This window comes from Vigna unguiculata, chromosome 3 (genome assembly GCF_037176805.1).
Source record: "Vigna unguiculata cultivar grain cowpea cultivar isolate G323 ecotype 2 chromosome 3, ASM3717680v1, whole genome shotgun sequence".
Classification (NCBI taxonomy): domain Eukaryota; kingdom Viridiplantae; phylum Streptophyta; class Magnoliopsida; order Fabales; family Fabaceae; genus Vigna; species Vigna unguiculata.
The window spans coordinates 37,019,004-37,043,485 of record NC_140794.1 but is presented as its reverse complement, the minus strand read 5'-3'; the positions used below and the strand labels follow the sequence as shown (position 1 = coordinate 37,043,485).

At 36.9% G+C, this 24,482-nt stretch overlaps 1 pseudogene; it reads right to left on the bottom strand.

The window, feature by feature from the left end:
• LOC114175337 (protein REVERSION-TO-ETHYLENE SENSITIVITY1-like) lies at nt 1-23,906 on the bottom strand (annotated as a pseudogene).
• Nucleotides 23,907-24,482: the final 576 nt, after the last annotated feature.

Below are 24,482 nucleotides of genomic sequence, written 5' to 3'. Positions count from 1 at the left end.
ACAATATAAATTTTATAATTTTTGTATTAATATCAATCGACCATCCCAATTGCATAAACAAAAGTAGTCCTCTTTCCATTCATTCGTTTCAAAGCCTTTTTGATTCAAAAACAAATTTGTTTTGTGAGAAAATTACTAAGGATGTTCTCTTTGCTTTCAAATTCATGCTTCTTGTCATTTTTTTCCATAACATTTCCGGCAAATAAATTCTCTTCTATGCATATTCTCTTCAAACACTAAAATCTATTAGAAACCAAAATATCACCAATAAATTTGATGATTTGTAATGAACTTTAACCAATAATAAAGAGTTTATTACTAAAACAAATGCTTCAAAAAGTATCATAAACAACTAATCCTTTTTCTCAAAAGGCATTCCATCTTGCTATCTTCTTAAACAACAAATGTATCAATGCTCAAAAGAGATGAGAATCTAAAACTTTAGACAACTTTCTCATAGGTTGCATAAATATTTCACCAACTACACAAATATGATTCTGTGGTACAAACTCTAATAAACACCAAATACACTTTCAAAAATTACTTTATCCAACTTTCCAAAAGACATAACTACTTTATATTCCAAAAAATAATCTAAAACTCTTACTTGGTGAGGAGGAAACAACTAAAGCATAACCATTTAACAATGTGATAGGTTTCCAACAAGGTAAGTGCCACCCACAAACCACAACATCAAAAGAAGAGACACTAATAGTAGTTCAAGTGAGAAAGCCCAACGTGTAACATCCCATCAGGATATTATGGATTTTAATAATAAATAAAGAAATAATAAACAGTTTCATTTAATAATACCTCATTTCCCAAAATGCGGAAAATTTAAATTTTTATAAATTTCAATGATAAAACCAAAATCCATAATTACAAAAGTGGAATAATCCAAAAATATCTCATAGAAGTTTACAACTTATGCCAAAATCATAAAACATGAAAATATATAAACTCTCAAGCTTGCCATACCTATCGACCACAACCGATAGAGCACGTGCAGGAATCATTGCTACGGATCATACACTGTAACGTCAGGTGGAGTTCCCAAATACGAACATAGTTCGTAACGTCCCAAGACTACGAAACTCGTAAGTTATTTACTAAGGAGGGCAATCTATCTAGACTTATCTGTATTGGCCACAACCAGCACACTCACACCAGTAACACTCGCCAACTCGATTTTAACTCAAGGGTTCCTTGTATTCATCCGCAATCCCGAACTCAACTCGAGGGATGCCATTCCGAGCTCAACTCGAGGAATGTCACGTGCTTAACCCCTATCCCGAGCTCAACTTAAGGGATACGCTCCGAGCTCAACTCAAGGAACACCAGCAATCCCACCTTTGGAGCATCACCAAAAGCCTTGTAGATCACGCATGTAGAATCCCCACTGGACATTAAGATAGCAAGCTATCTAGATGTGAAGGTTCCTTTCACAAAGCTCAAGAGAAGAAGATGATGGATTGATTCAAAACAAAAAGGAAATGGAAAGCACATAAACCATAGAAAACCAAGAACAACTAAAGGAAGAAGAAAACATAAAATGGAAAGGAAAGAAATGGTAAAAATGTGAGAAGCACGCCACTACAAGGCTAGGCTAGAAGCCATGGCAACCTTGAAGATGAGTGGATGTGTGCCGCCACTTGCTATGCAAGATAAGGCTTAAAATTATTCACTCCCAAGGGAGGAAACTCTCACAAATGGTTGAGACACAAGAGTGTTTTTACTTCAAAATGTTCAACCCTTTTACATGTCTAGGAGCACCCCTTATATAGAAGAGTTTAGGGGCCTCTAAGCAAATAAAAGATACCTAAGGATGTCTCTACAAAAACCTAACCCTAGCTTCTAGAAACTAGGTCAAATAAGGTTACAAAAATGAGAGACAAAAGAGCTAACTATGATGTGTGCAAGGCTAATTTCGTTCTAGCATATAAAGAGACAAAGAATGTGTCTCATATGTCTCCAAAAAGTGGCCAAAGTGTGCTAAAAACAAAGGAGACCAAAGGTACATAGGTACACTTGTTTTATGCCTTTTACTTTATGCCTTATGCCTTTGCTTTACTCTCTCATCCACATCATTTATGCTCCCCAATCACCATGCGCCACCTAGCATTGCTTTCTTACTCCTAATTAACCTACAAAGCAAATAAACATAGATTAGCATGTTGGCTTAAGTCAAGTCAACTATAGTCAACAAGTCAAACCTAGTCAAAGGTCAACAAGTCAACTAAAGTTGATTCAACTAAGTCAACTTAGGAAATCAAAAATAACAAACACAAATGAAAGGGATGAAGGATTAGTGAACTTCCTTTCTAAACATGCTTAGTCTTCTTAAGCATGTGCCTTCATCCTTGATTAGGGTCAATCCTTCATCATCCTCCTCTTCTTGGAGAGAATTTGACCACAAATTCTTTAAGCCTTTGTAGATGGAGCTTGACTTGATTTGGGGGAGGTTTTGTGCCTCCCTTTTATGAGCTCTTATTCCATCCTTTCTAAGGGTACTACCCCTAGCTTTGGTTAGGCCATCCCTCTTTTCTAGACCACTCTTCCTCTCATGCTTGCGCATTGGGTCTTCCTTTTGAGCCTTGCAAGAGAAGGAAGAATGGTGATGTCCATCTTGCTTTGGAAATATTTTTTTAGAGGCAAGTAACACTTTGGAGGTAACTTGCTCTTTTTCTTTTTCATCTTTTCTCTTATCTTTCACTTTATTTTGGTTCTCATTTGCTTGATTAGGTGAGAGAGGTAGGAGTGTGAACTTCTTGCCTTGGAAGGAGAAAGCATAGGTGTTAGCATGGCCATCATAAAAGACTTTTCTATCAAATTGCCATGGCCTACCTAGCAAAATATGAGTTGCTTCCATAGGCACAACATCACATAACACCTCATCTTTAAAATTTCCAATTGAAAAGTTAATGAGGACTTGTTGAGTTACTTTAATGTCTTCTTCCTTAAGCCATGATAGCTTGTAGGGCTTGGCATAAGGGATAGTTTTCAAGCCAAGCTTGTCCACAACCCTTGTGCTAGCCACATTTACACAACTTCCATTATCTATGATGAGGGGACATAATTTGTCATTGATATGGCACCTTGAATGAAAAAGGTTTTGTCTTTGAGAAGGGTCAAGTTCCTTGGAAACATGTCTTAGTTGGTGCCTTATCATTAACAATCCACCTTCAAGGGGTTTAATCCTTTCACTTGAAGAAGAAGTGTGGGAAGAAGTGCTTTTGGGGGAACGGGGAGAAGAATGTTCACTCTCTATTTCTCTTTTAAGGTTTAAGGCCATGGTTCTTTTGGTAGGACAATTTGAAGCTATGTGCCCATATCCCAAACACTTAAAACATTTTATAGAACTTGTCCTTGTACCTTGAGAAGAATTAGGAGTTTCATTAGAAGGCCTAGACAAATTAGTTCTAGGAGGTGGGTCTTGGGAACTCTTGGGTGGTGATTTATCATGTTTTCTTTCTTTACCTTTCCAAGTACTAGAATAGTAGTCATTGTATGAACCACTCCTCTTGGCCTTTTTTTTCTTTTGCAATTGAGTTTCAACTTTGATGGCCAAATGTAAAACTTTGTCAAGAGAGGAGTACTCATATAACTCTACTAAATCTTGTATGTCCCTCCTTAACCCACTCACAAATCTAGCTACCTTTTCCTCTTCACTTTCAAACTACTTTTATAAGCATGGACTCCATTAACTTGTAATATTCATCTACACACATGGACCCTTGTTGAAGCCTTTGGAGCTTCAAAAGAGTCTCCCTCCTATAATAGGAAGGAACAAATCTAGCGCGCATAAGAGTTTTAATGTCCATCCAAGAAGCCGCGGGTGGCCCTTGGTCATAATTCTTACAAACTTTATGCCACCAAGTATTGGCATACTCCAAAAATCCTAAAACAACTAGATCAACTTGTGCTTGATCATTTACATGATTTTCATTGAAAATTTGATCAACTTTAGCTTCCCAATCAAGGAAGATTTTGGGATCACTTCCACCATAGAACTTAGGAATCTTTGGAGTTTGCTTCTCTTGTGTTGGGTTGCGCCTAGAATGCCCTCTTTTCCTAGCCTCTCTTTCTTGCTCTTTAGCTTCAAGCCTTTGAATGTGCTCTTGGATTCTTAGGTCACTTTGCTCCTTTTCTTTTCTCAATTGTTCAAAGGACTTCTTCCTAGACAACTCCAAATCCCAAAGCAATCTCATTAATGTATTGTTTTTGTTTGGAGTAGGTGCATTTGATGAACTTGCCATAATTCCTACAACAAAAACACTCAAACCCGAGACAAAATAAATGGATTAGAGGTTAGACAACATGATAACCAAGACCAAATTCAACCCAAAATGTAACCCAAGTGTTTAGATCACTCTCCCAAAGTAACAAGGCAAGGCTACACTCAAAGCTCCTCCAAGGAGTGAAGAAAACACTTTGTTCAAAAATCCTTTTCAAATGCAATACAAGTGATTCGGCCACAACATCCCAAGAGTTTCAAGAAAAGAAAACTACTAAGACAAAACAAAGAACACCTAGTGACAAGCAAGAAAAGCACAAAAACAAGGAAAGCTAAACTCTAAAGAAGAAAAGTTTGAGACAAAACTTTTAACAAGACTAAAACAAGAAAAGCACATTTTAAAGACTCTATGGAAAGCACTTGACAAGCATCTTCAAGTCTTAAATCATGCATACACCAAGAAAGATCATAACCAAGTTAAAGCATGGAACTAATTTGCCAATATCACCCACTTCTCAAGCATGAAACTTGTAGCATAACACTTAGTGAAAAACACACTTTTAGTTCACCAACGAGCAAGATTGCTCTCGGTTTTTAGACAATATTTGGTGCATAAATTTTCTTCTTTTCACAACTAGTTTCATATAATGGTGAGAAAGAGTTTTAGGTGGCTTGAACACTTAGTTCCTCAAGTTTTAGGCCAAAATCAATTTCATGGAGCATACATCAAGCAAGACATAAAGTGAAAGCAAGATTCAAATACTTGGAAAAACAAGAATAAGAAAACTTCAAGCTAACATATGACATATGACTCAAGCAAAAGTTAGGCACATTTAAAGACTCAAACATGTAGCTATCATGCATTTAAACTTTTGGAAATGAAGGTCCATGATTAAGCACACAAAGACATGTTATCTAACAACATTTAGGAGTAAGAAGAGTAACAAAAACAGTAGCCAAAACTGTCCAACATAACCTGAAAAACGTTGATTCGCGGTGATCTCGGCAGCTCTGACCTTTGCTCACTATTTCAATCATAACTCTCTCCACAGAACTCCAAATGCATTGGTTCTTTTTTTGTTAAAAACTAGACTAACAGAGCTTTCTTTGGACATCAAGAACGTAATTTTTGGACCACTGAGCAGGTGCAGTTTAATCTTTTAAAATCGTGAACAGTTTCTGCCAGCATTGTTTTTATGTGAACCATTAAAAGATAGCTACGCAAGACAAGGTTAGAACATAAAAACACCATATTCAAGACAACCAAAGCTCTAGATACCAAATGATGAAGGATTATCTTGTTTCTTTTTAAGATTATTGAATATGGTGTGAGTTGATTAAGAAAGCTAAGTGAAATCCCCACTGGACATTAAGATAGTAAGCTATCTAGATGTGAAGGTTCCTTTCACAAAGCTCAAGAGAAGAAGATGATGGATTGATTCAAAACAAAAAGGAAATGGAAAGCACATAAACCATAGAAAACCAAGAACAATTAAAGGAAGAAGAAAACATAAAATGGAAAGGAAAGAAATGGTAAAAATGTGAGAAGCACGCTACTACAAGGCTAGGCTAGAAGCCATGGCAACCTTGAAGATGAGTGGATGTGTGCCGCCACTTGCTATGCAAGATAAGGCTTAAAATTATTCACTCCCAAGGGAGGAAACTATCACAAATGGTTGAGACACAAGAGTGTTTTTACTTCAAAATGTTCAACCCTTTTACATGTCTAGGAGCACCCCTTATATAGAAGAGTTTAGGGGCCTCTAAGCAAATAAAAGATACCTAACCCTAGCTTCTAGAAACTAGGTCAAATAAGGTTACAAAAATGAGAGACAAAAGAGCTAACTATGATGTGTGCAAGGCTAATTTCGTTCTAGCACAAAAGGAGACAAAGAATGTGTCTCATATGTCTCCAAAAAGTGGCCAAAGTGTGCTAAAAACAAAGGAGACTGATGAGTTCAAATTTTTGCCCTCATTTAATATTTAAATTTGGGGATTTAATTGAATTTTCTGTGCTAAAAGATTGATTTAATTAGGATTTGTGATTATTGGATTTATTGAGTAAGTTTGGTAAAAGTGGCGTAAAAATTGATTTTAGTTGCATAAAATATTATTGGATATTTTAACGTTTGTTAATGCAGCTGGAATTTATTTTTGGTCAATTAATAGTGTGATTTTGAAATATTCAAAGTTACAAAATAAGTCCAAAATCAAGAAATTCTGGAAAAGAATAAATCAGGAGCTAAATGCACCCCCAGATTTTATTTGCACACTCCTTCCTCAAGTGGACCACCAAAAACCTGTTCTGCACCCCCAGTTTTCACTAAGTTGCACTCCTCCTACCACTTAAACTCCACTCAACCAGATCATGCCATGTGGCAATCCCCACCTTTTAAAATTAGCCAACCATAAGCTGCCACGTGTCATAATCCTCCACTCACCAAATTGACCACTCAGATTCTGCCACGTCATCATCTCCTCCATCTCACTCATGAAACCCTAACCCTAATTTTCTTCTCTCCTTCCACCACCATGGCAGCCGCCGCCGCACCTCCTCACCTCGCCGGCCACCACTACATCACCATCACACCATTGCCGGCGACGCACCAGCAGCGACAGCACCACCGCAACAGCACCGTGCCGTCTCGCCGCAACCACCATGCCTCTCCATCTTCTCCATGGCAGCAGCGAACGCGAGCATCTACCAGCCACGACCACCACGAGTTTAGCAAAACCAGATGAGAGGAGAAGCTCCACCACCATGGCCTCCGCACCAGATCTACGATGCCCGCTTGCACCAAGTTCGTCGTCCTCACTACAGTTCCGTCAACTTCCTCGCGCGCCACCAACGCAGCAGCCATGGCAGCCTTCATGAATCTGTAACAGCGGAGAAGAGAAGCGAACCAATCACAGCCACCACGCCGGAAATCTGACCGTCGCGCCGTCAGCCGCGCCGTCACGAGGGAGGGAGAAGAGTGTGAGAGTGAAACCCTAATTCTGGAGAGAGAGTACTCTGCGCCACGTGTCAGCATCTGATAGGACAGTCAAACTGGTCAACTGGTCAACTCTGGTCAACTGGTCAAAGTCAGCAGTCAACACTGGTCAAAACTGCAAATATGGTTAAATGAGAGGGGCAGAATTGGAAATTTGACAGCAATTAAGTTGCTAATTAATTAAATAAAAATAAAAGATTTTAGCAACTGACAGATAAAGCCCAAAGTCCAGTGGAAGCCTATATAAAGAGACTTAAGGGAGCAGAAGGACTGACAATTTTACAACTCACATTAGACACTTAGAACTCTCTGGTTTTGGCAGATACCGTCTCCACCACATCTCTCATTCTCTTCTTTTATTTTCTTTCCTTCATCATATTATCATGTATTCCATCAAAGCCATGGAGGGCTAAGCTTTTAGGGTTGATTCCACTGTAATTTCTTAAATGGATTCTGAGGTTAGATGAATTTATATGTTTTGTTATTTTGATTATTGTTGTGGTTTTTGTTTATCTATGTCCTTTGCTTCTTAATCGAATAGAAAATAATGATTTTAAATCTACATGCATGCTAATCATATGAGTTAAAAGGTTTTTAAATTAAATTGAGACTTTACTTTGATTTTGTTTAGAAACTTTCATTTGATTAAATAAGTTTTTGCCAATAATTGAGACTTTAATTTGATTAGAGGTAATTGCTTTAACTAAAATTAGTCAAGACTTTACTTTGATTAATTAAGTTTTCTATTTGGTAAAGAAACAAAGGAATAGACATGATTAGGCATAGTAAAATTAATTGAGACTGTACTTTGATTAAATTTACTATGGACAATCTAAACAATTCTCACTTTTAATTGAGACTGTACTTTGATTAAAAGTGAGGATGCCAACAAATGAATTGAGTCTTTACATTGATTTATTTGTAAATCAACAACAATAATTAATTTAACAATAATCTCTAGATAACTAATGAAGAATCTTATTTAGAAAAAGTAGTGGAATTGACCTATTTACTATTACTGTGTTTACAATCTTCCGTGTCATTTTCTTTGCATATCAAAACCCCCCTATTTTTATAGTTGCTAGTTTTAAATTGCATTTTTGAGAATCAAATATTTGAGATCAATTCCGTATTCGTTGTGAGACGACTCAGGGTTATCTTAACCCTAACTATTTTCTTCACTACAAACTGGCAATACTGAAGTTGCTAAAGTAGTGGTAATTTGATCGCCTAACGACAGCGATATCAAATTTGGCGCCGTTGTCGGGGAATACGGTTAGTATTTCTTTTATTTTGATTCTGTTTTTATTTATTTATTTATTTTATTTTATTTTTTATTTTTTTATTTATTTTACGCATATACGTTTGATATAGTTTGTTATTTTGTAGTATCTAGTTTTCTGTTAATATACTCCAAGCAAAGTTCTATTTTTGTTTTGATTAAGAATTTCTTTTAAGAAATTTTTGAGACTAGTTTGGAAAACTCTGTCTAGGAAAGACTTGGTATTTATGTTGTCCACTGTGACGCACCTCTCTTTCCTGGGAGTAGACCCAACGACATCTTAACTTATTTCTTTCTTGAAATCTTTCTCCAAAACAAGAATAGGAAGAAAAAAACACACAGGGAAACACTTTTCAGGTGGACTGCATAGTGCATGACTCGGGCCAATCCGGGTCAATTTTATCAACTTGATTCAGAACTTGAAAGGAACTTGCGTAAATCACGTAGGAGACTTGAACTCAGGTGTTCTACTGAAGGAGCACCATCATCATCTGAACCTACCACTGAAAGTGTACCGCTAGAATCACCTCCGGTGATTAACATATCTTCTGATCCATCACCTGAACCAGAAATTCAAGAAGATAGAATGGAAGAAAGAACAATAAGAGAGTTGGCTTCACTGGATGCAGCCATTACACAAAACATGTGCATCCAATATCCAGATGGAGAATGCGAGCTTAAGTCTGGGTTAATCCATCTTTTACCCAAATTCCATGGATTAGCATGAGAAGACCCGTACCATCATTTGAAGGAATTTCATGTTATTTGTTCATCCATGAGACCTACGACAGTAACAGAGGAACATATCAAGCTTAAGGCTTTTCCATTCTCATTGCAAGATGCCGCTAAGAATTGGTTATACTGCCTTCCGCCAGGATCCATCAATACTTGGGAGACTCTGAAAAGATTATTTCTGGAAAAGTTTTTTCCAGCATCTAGAGTTGCTGCTATTCGCAAAGATATTTATGGGATAAGGCAACAAGAAAGAGAAAGTCTTCACGAGTATTGGGAAAGATTCAAAAAGTTGTGTGCTTCCTGTCCTCATCACCAAATAAACGAGCATCTCCTCATTCAGTACTTTTATGAGGGATTGAGTATCATGGATAGACAAATGATAGATGCTGCAAGTGGAGGGTCATTGGTGGACAAAACGCCAACAAATGCAAGACAATTGATTGAAACTATGGCGTCGAACCATCAACAATTTTCCACAAGGAGTAATTCTATAACTCTATTGAAGGGAACCCATGGAGTAGAAGCTTCATATGTTGCAGATCACAAGAAATTAGAAGGGAAGTTGGATGACTTAGCGGCCATGGTAAGGACCTTGACAGACTTACAGAAAAAGCCTATCCCTTCTACTTTATGTGGAATTTGTGCTTCTACTAATCATCCTACAGAGGCTTGTTCTATGTTAAAAGAGACAGGGACGTTAGACAATGAACAACCTCAGGCATATGCTGCAAACATCTATGGCAATAATAGACCACCTCGGCAGCAATACAACCATGATTTGTCCTCCAACAAGTACAACCCAGATTGGAAGGAATATCCCAGCCAGAAATGGGGAAATCAACAGCCTCAACACCAACAAGTTTATGTTCCACCTCAACAGAGGCAACAACCACAACCAGCGGCAACCTCTGGTGATTCAAACATGGAGGCAATGATGAAAATGATGGCTGACATGATGAAGGGACAAATCAATGAGTTGAAACAAACGATGGAAGCAACCAATCAAAACTTGCAGAACCAGATTGGACAAATGGCAAATGAGTTAAATCAGATGAAGTCTCAACAAGGCTCAAGCAATTTGCCTGCACAAACTGTAATCAACCCGCGAAATGTAAATGCTATTACTTTAAGATCGGGTAAGCAAATACAAGGTCTTGGGGATGCCCAAGAAGATGAAGATAAGGACAATGAAGTTGTACCTAATGATGAAAGAGGAAGATCAGATGAAGCAACACAAGCAACATCTGAGATGCCTGCACCCAGTGATAACTCCAGGTTGGTATCCCCTAATACTTCCTCTGAAAATCCTTCTCCTTATTCTCCTCCTCCTCCCTATCCAAACCGTTTGAAACCAAAAACTAAAAAGATGGAGGAGTTAGACAAAGAAATCCTGAATACTTTCAAGAAAGTGGAGATAAACATCCCTTTGTTGGATGCTGTGAAACAAATTCCTAAATACGCCAAGTTTCTCAAAGAATTATGTACACATAAAAGGCGTATTATGGACAAAGAGGTAGTGAACATGGGAAGAAAAGTCTCTAGCTTAATTAAGAAGCCTGCAGTCAGAATGCCGCAAAAGTGTAAGGATCCAGGTATGTTTTTTGTTTCCTGCATTATAGGAAGTACTAAGTTTGACAATGCTATGTTAGATTTAGGAGCTTCCATTAATGTAATGCCTTTATATGTTTTTACTTCACTTCATCTTGGACCTCTTAAGTCTACTGGTGTGGTCATTCAGTTGGCCAACCGTAGCACAGTTAACCCTGCAGGTGTGCTAGAAGATGTGCTTGTCCGTGTGGACAAGTTAATTTTTCCTGCAGATTTCTACATCTTGGACATGAAGGATGATGAAGGAATGAGTTCAACCACAATTATCTTGGGAAGACCATTCATGATGACAGCACGTACCAAGATAGACGTGCATGCAGGATCCTTGACTATGGAGATAGGAGATGAGAAGGTGCAGTTCAACGTGCTAGAACCCATGAAGCACCCAATTGAAGACCATTCTTTGTTTTGCATTGATTTATTGAGTAATGTAGTGAACAATTATGCTTTTGGACTTTTGGACGTTTTATCTGGTTTTTCTTCTTCTTTGGATTTTTCTTTTTCGAATATTTCGGGCTCAATTTTAGACGAAAGAGAAAATTGCAAAACAGGTGATGTTGAGGACGCGGTGTCACTATTTGATACCTCTGTGGCGTCCAAGTGTGATGCTGAGGTGGCTGAAATTACCTTAGGCAGTAAAATGTTGCCATCTGTGGAACAGCCACCCACTTTGGAGTTGAAACCTTTACCATCTCATTTGAAATATGTTTATCTTGAAAGGGATGGGAAACTCCCTGTTATTATATCTGCCTTGCTTACTGACGAGCAGGAACAAAAGCTATTGCAGGTTATCAAAGATCACAAGCGAGCAATAGGCTGGACTTTGGCAGATATTCCTGGTATTAGTCCTTCTTTCTGCATGCACAGAATACTCTTGGAGGAGGATGCTAAGCCAGTGAGGCAACCTCAGAGGAGACTGAATCCTCAGTTGATGGAGGTTGTGAAGAAAGAAGTCACCAAGTTGCTACAAGCAGGTATTATATATCCCATTTCTGACAGCACTTGGGTGAGTCCTGTACATGTGGTCCCCAAGAAATCTGGGATCACCGTGGTCAAGAATGAGAAGAACGAGTTGATTCCTACTCGTATTCAGAATAGCTGGAGGGTCTGTATTGATTATAGAAGACTAAACCAGGCCACCAGGAAGGACCACTTTCCTTTACCATTCATGGACCAGATGTTAGATCGATTGGCAGGTAAGTCTCATTACTGTTTTCTTGATGGATTCTCTGGGTATTTTCAGATTTGTATTGCCCCAGAGGATCAACATAAGACTACTTTTACTTGTCCATTCGGTACATATGCTTATAGGAAAATGCCATTTGGCCTTTACAATGCTCCTGGAACATTTCAACGATGTATGATGAGTATTTTTACAGATTTGTTGGAGCATTGTATTGAGGTTTTTATGGATGATTTTAGTGTATATGGTTCATCTTTTGATCACTGCTTGTCTAATCTTGCTAGAGTCTTGGAGAGATGTGAAGAAACTAACCTTGTTCTAAATTTTGAAAAATGTCATTTTATGGTGGAACAAGGTATAGTTTTAGGTCACGTTGTTTCCAAGAATGGTATATCTGTAGATCCTGCTAAAATTGATATTATTTCACAATTGTCTTACCCCTCTTCTGTGAAAGAGGTTCGATCTTTTCTTGGACATGCAGGATTTTACAGGAGGTTTATCAAGGACTTCAGCAAGATAGCCAACCCTCTCTCCAACTTGTTGCAAAAGGATATAGTATTTGACTTTGGAGAGAGGTGCAAAGATGCATTTGATACATTGAAAAAGGCGCTTACCACCACTCCTATCATCCAGCCACCTGATTGGACATTACCATTCGAGTTGATGTGTGATGCATCAAACTTTGCAGTAGGAGCGGTGCTTGCACAAAAAGATGGGAAGCTATCACATGTGATATATTATGCTTCCAGAACATTGGACACAGCGCAGGCTAACTACACCACGACTGAGAAGGAATTATTGGCTGTTGTGTTTGCCTTGGACAAATTCAGACCGTATATACTTGGTTCCAAGGTAATTGTTTATACTGATCATGCAGCATTAAAATTCCTTCTGAAGAAAGCAGATTCGAAACCAAGGTTGATCAGATGGATGCTACTGCTCCAAGAGTTTGACATTGAGATTCTAGACAGAAGTGGAGCACATAACTTAGTAGCCGATCATCTTAGCAGGATTGAAAATGGAGAAGATAACATTCCTATTAAGGATGACTTTCCTGATGAAGTCCTCCTAGCATTGACTACTGTGAAAGGTATGTTTCCTGAACCTTGGTTTGCTGACATTGTTAATTATTTGGTTGTTTCTGCTATTCCTCCTTCCTTCTCCAAATATGAAAGAATCAAGCTAAAAAGTGAGGCAAAGTACTATATCTGGGAAGACCCAATCTTATGGCGCATTGGTAGTGACCAAGTCATAAGGAGGTGTGTTCCAGATATCGAGATACCTCATGTGCTTGAGTTCTGTCATTCATCTCCTTTTGGTGGACATTATGGCACACAACGAACAGGTAGGAAGGTGTTGGATTGTGGATTATATTGGCCTACCATTTTTAAAGATGCACAAAGGGTATATGAAAATTGTGAGCAGTGCCAAAGGGCAGCCAGATCCATTACAAGAAGGGATGAAATGCTTCAACAACCCATGCTATATTGTGAGGTATTTGATATTTTGGGTATTGATTTTATGGGTCCTTTTCCTCCTTCTTTTGGGTTTTCTTATATTTTGCTTGCTGTAGACTATGTCTCCAAATGGGTGGAAGCCATAGCTACAAGGACTAATGATTCTCGAGTTGTTATGAGTTTTGTCAGGTCTAACATTTTCTGCAGATTTGGGATACCACGAGCCATCATCAGTGACCAGGGGACTCATTTCTGTAATAGGCTACTTGAGAACATGTTGAAGAAGTATGGGGTGACACATCGCATTGCTACACCATATCACCCCCAAACCAATGGACAAGCAGAGATCTCTAACAGAGAGATTAAAAAGATACTAGAGAAAGTAGTGAAGCCTAGTCGAAAGGATTGGGCCACAAGATTGGATGAAGCACTTTGGGCACACAGGATAGCCTACAAAACACCTATAGGTATGTCACCTTTCAGGGTGGTTTTTGGAAAGGCTTGTCATCTACTTGTGGAGATTGAACATCGGGCCTATTGGGCCGTGAAAGCATGCAACTTGGATTTGGAAGAAGCAGGAAATGAGCGAAAGCTTCAGTTGCAAGAACTAGAGGAGATTAGGCTAGCAGCCTATGAAAATTCAAAGTTCTACAAAGAGAAAACCAAGAAGTTCCATGACCAAAAGCTTGTGGCTAGAAAGGATTTCAAGGTAGGCCAGAAGGTGTTACTATACAAATCCAAGCTTGGTCACATGAGTGGTAAGTTGCGTTCTACTTGGGAAGGACCATACATTGTTACAGAAGTCTTTCCTTATGGAGCAGTGGAGATCAAGGAAGAATCCTCAGCAAGAACTTTTAAAGTTAATGGGCATCGTCTTCGGATATTCAATGAAAATCAAGATATGTTGAACAAGACGATGGATGGGATGAACTTGACTTCTCCCTCATACCTTCCACCTTGAGGAGGTAAGTACACTTCATACTTTTTCTTTGCATTTTATACATATTGAATACATTGAGGACAATGCATGGATAAAGTGTGGGGGTGTGGGGAGATTTCTCCCTTTTTTTGTTTTTGTTTTCTATTTGTTTTGTTTTTCCTTTTCTAATTTTGTTTTCTGTTTGTTTTTATTAAAAAAAATAAAAAATAAAAAAAAAATAAAAAAAGTTTCTGTTTTCAATAAAACATATTGACATTGGATTTTTGGATTTGATTCACTAATTGGAACGGTCATAATTCTGGGAAAATAAGAGTCATGTGCTATGAATGGATTGTTTCTGTGATTTACTGATTGAGTTGATTTGAGATTTTCTGGAATAAATCTTTTGTGAAAGAGTTTTTGACCTTGTGAGTTTTGAGCTTTATTGTAAGGATGAACTACCATGTGTCATTCCTATTTTTCTTGTGTGATTTGCTCATGTCTTGTTGATACTCAAATGTTTAGCTTGATTCTGTTGTTTTGCATCTTAGGCGAACATGCATGATTTGATATGACTGAGGCATTTCTTGTTTTTAGCTACTTGGCCAAATAAGCTAACCATGACATTGATCCATTGGTAGCCCTTGAGCTTAAACCTCTTTTTCTTGTTTTGAGCATATTGCTAAACCTTAAAAAGAAAAAGACCATGTTTTTCCTTACCTTAGGGAGAAAGAAGGAGCTAGTGGATTATGTTGAGATTGGTTGAGGAATAAAGTGTGGGGGTGAGTATTTCCCCCACAAAGTTATAAAAATGGCAAAAAGGAAAATAATTGTTGATGACAGAGTGTTGAAATGAAAAATGATTGTTGTCTGAAAAAAAAAAGAGCAACAAAGGATAAAAGAAAAAAAAAGGGGATTGTTTTTGAAACTATGCTCCATAACTCTTTCTTCCTTTCTATTTCAAAAACACACAAATCCTAAAGTTTTTCCTACCTTTGCCTTGGCCTCATTATAACCTGTGAAAAGTCCTCATTATTTTTGAATGCATGTTTTCTGAAAGCTGTGATATTAGAGTCTTGCTAAGCATTGAGAGTGTTTACTTGCATGGGTATTTTGAGTGAAAACACAAGCCAAAACACTTGAGCGAATCTTGGTGAGAAAATATATATTTAACTTGAGTGTTTCTCTTTCATAGTTGATTATCTTGTAAACTCAAAAGATTAACTCATGTGTGAAAAACAGAATTTTATCCATTTGTTTGTGCATGACAACATGATTTCTAGAAGATTGATTTGTTTCCATTTGTATTCATTTCTTTAATCCACTGAAAATATGGAATAAAAGACCTCAGAAAAAAGTTTTGAAATTGTTCAATTTTGCCCAGGAGTGCAAAAGGATAAGTGTGGGTGTGTGATGAGTTCAAATTTTTGCCCTCATTTAATATTTAAATTTGGGGATTTAATTGAATTTTCTGTGCTAAAAGATTGATTTAATTAGGATTTGTGATTATTGGATTTATTGAGTAAGTTTGGTAAAAGTGGCGTAAAAATTGATTTTAGTTGTATAAAATATTATTGGATATTTTAACGTTTGTTAATGCAGCTGAAATTTATTTTTGGTCAATTAATAGTGTGATTTTGAAATATTCAAAGTTACAAAATAAGTCCAAAATCAAGAAATTCTGGAAAAGAATAAATCAGGAGCTAAATGCACCCCCAGATTTTATTTGCACACTCCTTCCTCAAGTGGACCACCAAAAACCTGTTCTGCACCCCCAGTTTTCACTAAGTTGCACCCCTCCTACCACTTAAACTCCACTCAACCAGATCATGCCATGTGGCAATCCCCACCTTTTAAAATTAGCCAACCATAAGCTGCCACGTGTCATAATCCTCCACTCACCAAATTGACCACTCAGATTCTGCCACGTCATCATCTCCTCCATCTCACTCATGAAACCCTAACCCTAATTTTCTTCTCTCCTTCCACCACCATGGCAGCCGCCGCCGCACCTCCTCACCTCGCCAGCCACCACTGCATCACCATCACACCATTGCCGGCGACGCACCAGCAGCGACAGCACCACCGCAACAGCACCGTGCCGTCTCCGTTCACGCTTCGCACCATTGTACCTGCTCCATTTCCGACCACCGCGAGTTCCCGCAGCACCATCTTCTCGCCTCCGCATCTGCAGCAACAACGCGAACACTCCACCATCCTTCGCGCACCACCAGCAGCGAGGAACAGATCGGAATCGCGCAAGCTCCGCCGCACCACGCACCACCATCTGCGCGAACCAGCGCCGTCACGCCGCAACCACCATGCCTCTCCATCTTCTCCATGGCAGCAGCGAACACGAGCATCTACCAGCCACGACCACCACGAGTTTAGCAAAACCAGAGGAGAGGAGAAGCTCCACCACCATGGCCTCCGCACCAGATCTACGACGCCCGCTTGCACCAAGTTCGTCGTCCTCACTACAGTTCCGTCAACTTCCTCGCGCGCCACCAACGCAGCAGCCATGGCAGCCTTCATGAATCTGTAACAGCGGAGAAGAGAAGCGAACCAGTCACAGCCACCACGCCGGAAATCTGACCGCCGCGCCGTCAGCCGCGCCGTCACGAGGGAGGGAGAAGAGTGTGAGAGTGAAACCCTAATTCTAGAGAGAGAGTACTCTGCGCCACGTGTCAGCATCTGATAGGACAATCAAACTGGTCAACTGGTCAACTCTGGTCAACTGGTCAAAGTCAGCAGTCAACACTGGTCAAAACTGCAAATATGGTTAAATGAGAGGGGCAGAATTGGAAATTTGACAGCAATTAAGTTGCTAATTAATTAAATAAAAATAAAAGATTTTAGCAACTGACAGATAAAGCCCAAAGTCCAGTGGAAGCCTATATAAAGAGACTTAAGGGAGCAAAAGGACTGACAATTTTACAACTCACAGCTTAGACACTTAGAACTCTCTGGTTTTGGCAGATACCGTCTCCACCACATCTCTCACTCTCTTCTTTTATTTTCTTTCCTTCATCATATTATCATGTATTCCATCAAAGCCATGGAGGGCTAAGCTTTTAGGGTTGATTCCACTGTAATTTCTTAAATGGATTCTGAGGTTAGATGAATTTATATGTTTTGTTATTTTGATTATTGTTGTGGTTTTTGTTTATCTATATCCTTTGCTTCTTAATCGAATAGAAAATAATGATTTTAAATCTACATGCATGCTAATCATATGAGTTAAAAGGTTTTTAAATTAAATTGAGACTTTACTTTGATTTTGTTTAGAAACTTTCATTTGATTAAATAAGTTTTTGCCAATAATTGAGACTTTAATTTGATTAGAGGTAATTGCTTTAACTAAAATTAGTCAAGACTTTACTTTGATTAATTAAGTTTTCTATTTGGTAAAGAAACAAAGGAATAGACATGATTAGGCATAGTAAAATTAATTGAGACTGTACTTTGATTAAATTTACTATGGACAATCTAAACAATTCTCACTTTTAATTAAGACTGTACTTTGATTAAAAGTGAGGATGCCAACAAATGAATTGAGTCTTTACATTGATTTATTTGTAAATCAACAACAATAATTAATTTAACAATAATCTCTAGATAACCAATGAAGAATCTTATTTAGAAAAAGCAGTGGAATTGACCTATTTACTATTACTGTGTTTACAATCTTCCGTGTCATTTTCTTTGCATATCAAAACCCCCCTATTTTTATAGTTGCTAGTTTTAAATTGCATTTTTGAGAATCAAATATTTGAGATCAATTCCGTATTCGTTGTGAGACGACTCAGGGTTATCTTAACCCTAACTATTTTCTTCACTACAAACTGGCAATACTGAAGTTGCTAAAGTAGTGGTAATTTGATCGCCTAACGACAGCGATATCAGAGACCAAAGGTACATAGGTACACTTGTTTTATGCCTTATGCCTTTGCTTTACTCTCTCATCCACATCATTTATGCTCCCCAATCACCATGCGCCACCTAGGATTGCTTTCTTACTCCTAATTAACCTACAAAGCAAATAAACATAGATTAGCATGTTGGCTTAAGTCAAGTCAACTATAGTCAACAAGTCAAACCTAGTCAAAGGTCAACAAGTCAACTAAAGTTGATTCAACTAAGTCAACTTAGGGAATCAAAAATAACAAACACAAATGAAAGGGATGAAGGATTAGTGAACTTCCTTTCTAAACATGCTTAGTCTTCTTAAGCATGTGCCTTCATCCTTGATTAGGGTCAATCCTTCATCAGACGCATACCGCCAGGCGCCAAGCGCCTCATTTCACATTGCCTCTACAACTATCGCCTGGCAGAACATCCTTCACCGCTGGGCGCCTCGCGTCATACAGAGCTTCTGGAATAGAAGCTATCGCCTAGCGGGTTGCACTCTGCTGCCAGGCGCCACACCAGTATCTGTATAATACTGTACTGGTCTGAAGTTAGGCACTATTGATTTGCATCCAGACTCAATTAGTCACTCAACCAAGTTCAATGGTCACATCCAATTTCTATCACAGTGCCCACAATGTCTCGCATCCATTACAATTACTAGATCCAAAATATTACCTTTACCTCATATTAACATTAAAATTCTTAGCCTTAGGTTTTACCACTCTATTTGCATCCAATGCCAGTCCAGCCTCGGGTCATATGATAGTATTTCCAACATGCACCCAAACAATCCTATTCCTGCATTCTACACTGCCCTATTGTAATACCTAAATTTCCAAACCAATTTCCACAATTTATTCACCCCACTCAAACTTATCACATTTTATAGATATCCATCAACCAACGCAATGAAAACAACTTCATGCAATTATTGCCTTATACCTTAGTCTAACTAGTCCTAGGTTGAATTATAAACACTAATGTGTTAGTATTACTCCATTCCTTTACCACAACTTAATAACTCTTCTCACTTCGTTTCAATACTTAACATCCAAATAACATCTCCACAAAACTCCTCTCTAGGTATTTATTTACTTATCCATTAGTTCCAACTGCCCTAACTGTCTTGGCACCAAAACAATCTCACAATTTACTACCTCTACGATGGCGCCTGGCGGCTCAACCCTTGCCGACAGGCGGTGCCTTCTATTCTGGAAAAATTCCAGAATTTCTCTCTCTATACAGCTCCTCCTAACAGCTTCTCATAGCACTTCTATGCCTATTCTCGTCGCTCATCTCATGAAAATGACCTACCAATAATCAATTTTAATTATTTTCAACCCAATAACAATTGTATCCAATTCATCCAAACTCCAATCGTTCAACATAACTCACACTTGTACCATGTTCAACTTAATTGAAGCCCCAAACCCCACGAATTTAAGAAAAGTATAATGTCGAACCATTCTCCATCATTAAGACATGATTTTCTTCTGATCGAAATCCTCCCAGAACACTAAAATAACCAAATTCGAGCCAAATTGCTTGTGTCGCCTGGCGTTTTGACTGTCACCGCCAAACTCTTCATCCAAAACCCATAAACTGGTGAAATAGCTTTGTGTCGCCTGGCGATCGGGAGCTTACCACCAGGCGGTTCCTCTTCAGAAACCCAGAACAGGTGAAAATCACATGTGCCGCCTAAGGTCTATGAACAGCCCCCAGGCGGTTTCTGGAAAACTTCCAAAAACTCAGAAAAACACAAAAAAATGATGGAAATGCTTGCAATTCATATCAAACATTATACAGTTCATGCTCATACATAAAAACTAACGCGTAAACTCCCCTAACATGGTTCCCTTAGCTTAAATTTGGAATTGTTGTGAATTCTTTCTTGATCCTCAATGATCTCCCTTTGGCTTTCTCTCCCAATTCAGCTTCAAAGCTCCACTCCAACCTCACTACTCTCAAAATTCGTGCTTTGTTTTCTGAGTACACTCACAGCTTTCCAAAACCCTTCTTCTTACCACACATTGGCCTTTTAAAGGTGCCTTAAAGCTAGATAATTACACAAAACGAATTTAAGGTTTAATGGTAATGTTTAGATTAAATTATACTTTTAGTCCCCATTTTCGTAGCAAAATTTGAATTTGGTCCCTCAATTAATTTTTATCTCAATTTGATCTCTATTTTAGGAAATTTAACCCAATCAAGTCCTTTCCGTTAATGATGGAGTAACGGTGTTAAATGGGGTGCCACGTGTCAGCTTCTGGAATTTTTGGATTTTTTTATTTTTTTTATTTTTTTTATTTTTTTTATTATTTTTATTAATTTTTTTAAAATTTTTAAAAAAATTACAATTTTGCCACGTGTCAAGCTGACATCGTGCCACATGGCAGTGACAGTGCCACGTGTCACTATTTGGGAGGTGTCATTTTCTCATTCTCAATTTGGTCCCTCTATTTTATTTTTTGTCTCAATTTAGTCCCAATTTTTGTAAAAATTATGCAATTTCGTCCTCCTCCAAATTGAAACAAAAATTATAAAATGTTATACAAATATTTTTATTAAATGATTTTTTTATTCAAATTGATATTTTTATTATATATTTTCAATAAAACCAGGTTTCTTTAAATTTGTTTCACATTAAATTTTACTTAAAATTGTTTTCAAATTTTAAATTTATTTATTTTTTATTGTTACATAAACTAGTTAATTTTTCTTAAATTATATAATTGTTATTTTTATACTAACTAAAATATTTGTATAGAAATTATTGAATTTTACACATTTTAAAAATATGCAATTATTTAAAATATAAATTCAAATCAAAAACAATATTAAAGTACAATGTAATAAAATATCAATATAATTTATGAATTTTTTTATTAACATTATTTTCTATTAACAACTTTAAAACAATTTTAAATAAAGTTTAACGTAAAATATAATTTAAAATAAACTTAATCTTGTTAAAAATATTTACTTGAAATATCAATTTTGATAGAAATATTTGTGCCTATTTATATAGAAATTAAATTTGGTTTCAATTTGGAGGAGACAAAATTGCATTATTTTTACAAAAATTGGGACTAAATTGAGACAAAAAATAAAATAGAGGGACCAAATTGAGAATGAGAAAATGACAACTCCCAAATAGTGACACGTGGCATTGTCACTGCCACGTGGCACTATGTCCACTTGACACGTGGCAAAATTTTAATTTTTTTAAAAATTTTAAAAAAATTAAAAAAAATAAAAAATTCAAAAAATTCAAAAAATCCAGAAGCTGACACGTGGCACCCCATTTAACACCGTTACTTCACCCCTAACGGAAAGGACTTGATTGGGTCAAATTTCCCAAAATAGGGACCAGATTGAGATAAAAAATAATTAAGGGACCAAATTCAAATTTTGCTACGAAAATGGGGACTAAAAATATAATTTAACCTAATGTTTATTATCATTCATTGATTCTTTATGGTCCGTTTTCAAGCCAAAACCCAAAATAGCAAAAATAAAGTTTAATTTGGGTTCTCCAAGGATTGAACCCATAACCTTACAAATGCCAAATCCATGCATAACCATCAAACCAATTCATGTTTCTTACTAACGAATATAATTTAAGGATTATATCATTCCACAACAAGATCACATATTTATAAAAATATAATAACAAATAAATAACACATAATTGGCATACATAAGACTTGAACCCAAGTCCTCTCGCATAATAAAGTACTCTCAACCAATTAAGCTAGTACTTTTCCACGTCACCATCAACAACATTTAATGCCATAAAGGCTCTCACTTCCCGCATTTATTAATTAATTATTTATTTAATTAATTTAATTTTACGGGTCTTACACAACGAATCATCACAACTTCTAAGAATGCAATCATAAAAGAAGGCATCAAAGATCTTTACAATTGCCTAGAAACCAACCCAATGACCCTTCAACATAATCAAAGCTGCTACATTCACAATGTTCCACTCCATTGATCTGTCATAACAAACACAATTCACAATGTTCCACAAAAGAGTAGCAATTGCAAATGAAAATGTTGTGAGTTTTGGTCTCGTAATCTCGTAGATTGGCTTGTAATGCGTCATCCCATGTCAATAACATTGCTTGCATTTGTGTGCAAATAGGTTAGGAGGGAAGCAACATTGCAACAACATTTGAGGTTACAAAGAATGTTAACTAAAAATTTAATGGATAGAGTTTATGATGTATTGATACTTTGATTTGTGTCCTATATATGTGTCTAACATGTATTTATATCTATATCTGACATGTACCTAGTAGGTGGATTTACAAAAAGAATCATAAATACCATTAAGATTTAGAGTGAGATATTAAGCACCAATAACTTAAGAGAAGTATACAAAAACCAATTGCAAACTTAATGTCTTTATTTGAATTAGCATCTTAAGATATTTATCTATTTAGAGATGAAAATTACAAAATATTTGAGTGAAGGCTTTTAGGAGAGGGAAAAAAAAGGATAAAATGGAAAATGTTCAAATTTCATTTGATATATGGAAGGGTAAAAAAAGAAGGAAATTCTTACTTTAAAGTTAATGATTCATATAATGCATATCTCAAGGTAAAACCTCTAAGATTCAAATGACAGGTGATCAACTGTGTTTTAACCTTAAAGAACCTCTAACTACAAATGTAACTCAATTTTGACAATGTCAATATCATAGTTAGTAAAGTAGTTTTTCCCAATAAATCAATGCCTGCTTTAACAATTTCACCCCTAACTATATTGACTATAAAAAAGACCATTAGCAACCTAAACTCCCATAACCAACAAAAGATGGTTAATTGAATTTGGCATAATACTATATTGCAAAACATGAATGTATTTATTAATGAGAACAAACTATGTAGAAAGAGGGCAATAAGAGAATTAGATATTGTATTTGAGAAACTAAATGTTCTCAATCGAGTTGTAAGTATCTTGCCACCGATCCAAATGCAAATTATCAACATGCACTTCATGTGATTCTAAAAAATCTATAATAACTCCATTCTCCCTACAAATGCCAACGTGACCAAAGAAGGGAGCTAACCATGAGACCACCAATAATGGATTCCAAACCAAACAACATGCAAATTTTGCATTGGTTGGATCAATTTGATCTAAAGGCCACAACTCATGTTATGTTCTTTCTTCAATTTGTGAAAGTTCAATATCGTAACTTGTATTTAACTCCATAGTAAAAGTCTATAGCACAACAAACTAGTTCGTTGCACATCCCAATTTTGAATACAATGGAAAAAGATCAAGTGAAACAATCATTCCTTTGTTAGTTTGATATACTTAATCTGGTATCAACAAACCTTATAACACAAATACCTAAATTATAATTGAGTGTATGACTAACTACTATTGTTCAAATATCAAAGGTAGATACTCGAGGGAATCACGAATATATTTTAGGACCTGTAGCACGTAAAATGTAACATCCTGATCGGGTATTACTAATTTAAATAAAAAAAAATAATAAATAGTAATAAATCGGCAATTTATAAAACCTCTTTCCCAAAAACGCAGGAAATTTAAATTTTTATTATACACACCAAAGTTCAAAATTTAAAACGACAATATTACTAGTTCCAAACTATAAACGTCATAATAGTCAAATTACATAAAATATTATAAAATGTTTTTCTATATATTCTCATGCTAGCCCCTCTCCGGCTTTATGCATCACTAATTCCACCTGAAACATCATCTGCTCTCATGTAACAAGTTACACGATCATCATTAAACACAGGCAGATAAGGTGAGCTCAAAATAATCAACATGCATAAACAATTATAACACCCTCACCCAAGCATATCAATTTCATTCCCAAATCCCCCTTCTGAGGACTTCACCCTCATGCACTAGAAATCATGGTCTTCCCCATGTTCATCGAGCTTTTTCACACCTTGATAAAGACTTTAGGATGGCACATGCTACCACGAGCCACCACCCGTGGTCCAACCCTCTATTAGCCATTACTCGTAGACCCACACACGTGGAAAATATTATGTTATGAACCACCATCTGTAACCACCCAATGGAGCGAACCAATATGAACCATCATCAATATTCTCACAAAAGATTCTTAAAGTCACCAGCCACAACCAGTGAGTGATAATC